Source organism: Ischnura elegans (assembly GCF_921293095.1).
Source record: "Ischnura elegans chromosome 13 unlocalized genomic scaffold, ioIscEleg1.1 SUPER_13_unloc_4, whole genome shotgun sequence".
NCBI classification, from domain to species: domain Eukaryota; kingdom Metazoa; phylum Arthropoda; class Insecta; order Odonata; family Coenagrionidae; genus Ischnura; species Ischnura elegans.
This window is the reverse complement of record NW_025791660.1, coordinates 1,450,441-1,456,440: the sequence shown is the minus strand read 5'-3', so window position 1 is coordinate 1,456,440 and position 6,000 is coordinate 1,450,441. Positions and strand designations below refer to the sequence as shown.

Sequence of the window (6,000 nt, the reverse complement as noted above, 5' to 3'; positions counted from 1 at the left end):
TCATTGAGGCGAGAGATGAAATCTCTTGTGCGACAGCTGAGCTCATCCTTGGAAGAACTCAAGGCACAGGTGTGTGGACGCGATGCACTGTTGCGTTGTCTAGAAGAGGCCGTGACATCAACAACGGAGGATGTGATGTGTATCAAGTATGGTCTTAGTGGGGAGGCATCTTTAAGTCAACCTACATCCGATCCGGTCGTAGCAAGGCAGGACTGTGTGGACGCCATGATGCGAAAAACTAGGATAGTGTATGGAAATGGAGTTGATGGAATGCGTAGATTGTATGAGAGACTGTATGATGGAGATGAAATCACTGCGTGCATTATTAAGTTTTTAAGTGGAATTGATCGGGTGAAAGTGTTGGTGGATCTGAAATCTTATTACATTGGAAGAATGAAGGAGAAGATTGTGAATTTGGATGGGACTGAGGAGGATGGGAAAGGAATTGGTATATTATGTGATTTTGAGAGTGAGACTGTATATTTGGGTGCAAAGTTTTGTTCTGAAAATTGTGAGGAATTCGTATGTGCTGCGTTACCTAGGGCCCTCTCACAATTATCCCTGAAGTTAGTTTTTGATAATGAGGGGAGGCCCTATAGCAGGGGAGATGTGGAACGAGAGCGTGAGTGGATGAGGGCTATAGAGGAGGTGGAGGAGAGGGAGAGGAGGGGAGAGGAATTTGATTGGAGTATCTCTTATGCATTGAATGAGAAGACACTGAAGGCAAAGGTATGTTTTCTGGCAGCAGCTGTCCCTTGGATTATCGCTTATAATGGATCCACAGAAGGAAGAGCTATTCTGCAGCAGCAAGCACCTCTCCTCCTCTCTCTCTATTCTAACAATGTGATGGGAACACTTCTAGCCAGTGCAAAGGTCCCAGACAGCACAACCATTTGTATACAAATGGTAAATCTTTTGTACCCTTACAAATTGTACCGATTTTTGTTATACAACTGTATTACAGTTTTATTCAAACGTCTTGTATACAGACCCGCCCGGAAAACAAAAGAACGATGGAATACGTATCGTCGAACTTGCTAAAACTCACTTTCCTGATACCTCGTTATCCCTCGTTATGAGAAGTGCTGAGAAGGTAGATAGAGTTCTTCTTCATATTTTCTGGTTCGCTTTATAGATTGCTTTGACCCCTCGCCGTGTTGGATTCTTTTTCTCTCGGTTTTGCCCCCTGCTTCATTTGGTTTGGACTATTCTCACGATGTTGACCCCGGACTCTTCGTTGTTGTTAAACTACGGCTGCGACAGTGAAATACTGTATCATTTCCTACCATTCTGCGATATTTAATGAGCCTTAATAGATTCTCAGGTCATCTGTGCTACAAGCTCCCGTGTCAACTCTAGAACCCACGGCTGTTATTTCAGGTAGGTGCTGGCATTCAATGATTTAATCGATGCATGCATACAAATTTTAAGCTTAGAAAGTGGTTCTGCTGTAGAAATTTTAGGCATATTGGTAATGCAGTTAATGTACTAGTGACGTGTTGCTGTCTCGTTTTATTCATTATTTATCGCTACGGATATAATAGTCAACCTAACATCAACACAACATAGACCAAGGGAAGCCAGCAAAAGTATAATTTTAATGAATGGAATTAGTGAGGCAAGAGAGAATTTTGGGTGTTTACTACATTTTCGTGAAAGTCAAAGGTCACCCAATCTTGTGAAGACTTGAAGAAGTGCCAATTTCATTTTTTTTTAAATTTTCTCCCGTATAAAACTCCTGATGCAGTTTTGTGGTACATCAGTAAATGTGATGATAGGGGAGGTTTGTTATTAAGTTATTTGGAATGCAACGAAATTTTAGGTAATTTGTATTACCCCATTGAGTTATTACTTCATCTTTTGACTTTTTTCTCTTGGGAAAACCAAATACCCTAAACTGCTCCAAATGCTTCAGGAGTTTAATATAAATTTCAAGAATTTTTCCTATATACCCCAGGGAGTAATGATAGCATTTCCTTTATCTTTACAGTTTCCGCCCGGAGGAAGGGACTTCACGAGGACAAGTTCTTAGTCCGAGAAATATCAAAATGGTTGCACCAGAGTGCTTCAGAAAGGACAAATAATAAGTTAATGTTCAATTAATTTTATATTGCTTTGCTACAATTATTAGCATTCTTGCGTCATGTACATATACTTTTTTTTTAACTTTTTGAATTAGAATGTAGTAGGAGTAGTCCATATCCATTCAGGCAGCCTAAGAAAAAATATTACCTTCATACCTCGTATGTTATTGAATTTAACATACGTCAAACTTCAAGACAAAGTAAGCAGTAAGTATTTTTTGTTTTGTCCAAAAACATTTGTGGCCCGAGATACATTCCACCCAACATGGACCTGCGGGTGCTATTTTTCACTTGTGATTTTGGACAAAATACTAAAATGCTCAGGAACAGTTTAAGATAATATACTTATTTCTGTTTTATTTTAAAGGTAATAATTTTGTGGTTAAATTTAAATTGAAAATTAGTGTCCACATTCTCTTGCTGAAATTTTTTCATAAAAACATTTTTTCTCAAAAATTCTAAACCCTAAACATTGCCAGTTCAAATAGTTCGTAAGGTTTTTGAAGTGACTAGCGGCACCATCAGAAATAATTATGATATTTTCTACCTGTGATTGCAGTGGTTGAAGAATTTTGTTAATTGCCAACAATGCATGTGCTGATTCATGTCCTCTGTCATCACTTATAACTGCTACACTTGTGGCCTTGTTCTGAAAATATGTCACTCCCTGTAAAAATTTAAACTTGGTCATTACTCCAGTGATATCCTTGAACTTCTTGTGGTAGAATCACTGACCAGGTCTCAGCAAAATCAAAGTGAAGCACTTAATGTGCAGCTTCTATCCATCCCTACTCTTCTGCAATGTGTTCTTGTTGCATCTTCTTCAGATGTTGGTGTGTTACTGCTTTTTTGTCCCAAGGTATCGTTAGAAAATTATTATCTTTCAAATAAAACTGAAATTAGCAAAATATCTTGAACTCTTCCTTAGATATGAGCATTTTAGTATTTTGTCCGAAATCTAATGTGAAAAGTAGCACCTATGGGTCCATGTTTGGTGGAATATATCTTGGACCAAAAATTATTTTGGACAAAACTAAAAAAATGCTTATTACTTACTTTATCCTGAAGTTTGACACATGTTAAATAACATCGGAGACTATGAAGGTAACCTCTCTGCCTGAATCGATTTGCACTGGGCCAGGAGGATTATTTTTTAGTGTTTGTCCGGGAAGTTAAGCTAAATTGTTTGATTGATTCAATTTTTTTCTCTAGGAAATATCAATTGAATGTACCAGAGTGCTACAAGAATGGAGTATGTTAATTTTGAAAGTGTTTTGACCATGAATAAATCATAATGCAATTATGAACTTCAATTTTCTCTTATCAAATCCTCCTCAACCTGTTACCCTAAATCTGTTTAATTTTACTACTTAGATAACACTAGAGGCTATCAATGAGCTGGGAGTGCACTAAATTCGGTGAATCTTAAGGTATGTGGTATCCTGGAAGGTTACTTGGGAATTTCATGATTCTATACGGTGGGAAAGCCTCAATCATTCTTCAGGTAGGTTGTATGTTCCCTGAGACTCCCTTTCCAGGAAAAATGCCGGCTAGTCATGGGCTACCATTGATTGCGAGTGTTACTGTTATTTGTCAACAATATTTTTTTTCACTGCATTTGTGTTGGATTAGTTATTTTTGGCTTATATTATTTATGTTTTATGTGTAAGGTCAACTATTCTGATTTTTCAATCAATTTTCCTCATGCTTTTTCCTCAAGTTTTTTTTTTCTGGGAAATGCAGACACCCCCTTTACCCTAAAAATTTATTTTAAACGAATCTATTATACTATAACCCTGAGGTTAGGCATACCTAAGTGAGGATACTCCTAAGTGGAAAAATTATATTTGTCTTGTCCTTTGATTTTTTTATGCCTTGTTCGCATTTCCCTTGTAATACAGTTGCAAACACATGATTCATCAGATGTTATCTCCAGATCCATAGTTAACAGTTTCCCATTCATGGAAGACTGTTAACTATGGATCTGGAGATAACACCTGATGAATCCTGTGTTTGCAACTGTATTTCAAGGGAAATACGATTGTCTGTAATACAATGGTATTACAGGAGAAATACAATTTGTAAAAGTTTCGTATTTTTCCCTGTAATACGAATATAATACAATTATATTAGAGGACATTTGACACTGTAATACAATTGGAATACAAATGGAATACAAAGAGTTCAATTTTGTAATATGATCGTATTGTGGTGGTATTGCAGTGGTATTACAAATCTTGTGCTATCTGGGATGTGACTGCAATGACAAAAAATAGCCGATACAGGACATAAATAAATCAGTTCTCTCCGTAATATTATTGTTGATGGCACAAAAGAAGGAGTGGATGAAGACGAGGTGTAGAGTAAAACAAGGCCTTTTGTATGCTTTTTATAGTTTATTCGCCCGTTGTGGCGTGCAAGTGTGAGATTATTCTCATCCCCTTTCTGACCACACTTCGTTATCGATCACGGCGACGCACGCAAAGAGAACGCTGACTAAATTCTCCCTTGCAGAGGATATTGTTTTTTTGACCGCCAGTCGAATTTCTTTTGTCCAATAAAACACCGGAAAATCAATTCAAAGACTGGATGCCTAAATGGAATCTATTCTACGATAAATAATGTCACTCAAATGTTGAAAACAGTCAGTAATGTATGAGTAACAGATTAACCTCAAAATACTTAAACCAAATGTTTAGATTTGAGGTTCTCATACCCATATACTGAATAGCGATCTTATAATGTAGCAAAATTTTCTCATCTCAGGTTGTCACCTCTGGTTATAATGATTAGTTTCACGAAGGAACACTTCTACCAATGTGCTGCATTAGTATTTTACTCGTTTTCTTAGAATTAAAACAAAGATGTACATAATCCATCGATTACAAGTACTTATGTATACCTAGCTGAAGATAATTGGAGATGCAAGCTATTTACTTCCACTTCCTTTGTCCCCGATTTTCTGCAATATCTCATGGATCAAATACCATACTCTAGTATTCTGTATCTGGTGCCATCAAGCTGCTCAAGTGAGTACAAAGCATTTGAGTGGGAGAATCGCTCCCTAAGGTTGCGGATTGAGACGCGATCGGGCGATGAGGATGTTAATGGGGGTCTGCTTCCGATTACGCGGCCCCCTCCGCCATGATGGCCACCCTCAGTCCACATTAACCAGATAAGAGCGAAGCCATTGGATGATAGCAGTTAGGAGACGCAGCATTCCTACGCTTTATCTCAATGGAGTTCTTGATGAGTCAAATCTCGCGTCTGCACTCATCACGCCTGACCAGTGGTCGTCCCTGACACGATGAAGTTCTTCGTTTTAGAATCGGCGTCGTAGGTGGAGCGGAATAATATAAATTTGAAGTCCAAAGTTTTGGTCATCTAACACATTAACACGCAATAGTAAATGTCTGTGCGTATGACATTCAGAATGTACGCCAAAATGGGCCATGTTATGCCCAACTTGTGCGAATGCATGACTTGAAAATATAACCTTTTCTAATTTGATTCATAAATTCCTACATGCTCGATCGACTCATTTCACTCAAAGAATTACATTTGTATGTATAGTTGTAATTATGACATTAGAAAATCACTTTGTTTCCTTTTTCTAATAATAGTATCATTGCGAATAGGATTATTTATGAGGAATATATTTAACCCTTGACTATTTAATTGGAACTTTTGAGGTTAAGGGATTTTATAAAAAAACGTTTCCCTGCAGAAGTGGTCTGGCATTAAAAATTAAATTTGCAGCTCAAAAAATGTTCACCATAAAATTTTAAGAAATGAATTTACTAATTAAGAAACAAATTAACAAAATAAGCCTGTAAGAAATGAAATCTTATATTGCCTTTTTATGGTTTATTTTCTTAGTGTTGCTTTTATGCTGTGATATGATTATATTTTCTAT

The 6,000-nt window shown here is 37.1% G+C and overlaps 1 long non-coding RNA gene across 1 annotated transcript; it reads left to right on the top strand.

The window, feature by feature from the left end:
• The first annotated feature begins 889 nt into the window (after positions 1-889).
• LOC124173043 lies at positions 890-3,391 on the top strand. The gene is made up of 2 exons (XR_006868358.1): positions 890-1,380; positions 1,991-3,391. It is a non-coding gene; the product is annotated as an uncharacterized LOC124173043 (long non-coding RNA).
• Positions 3,392-6,000: the final 2,609 nt, after the last annotated feature.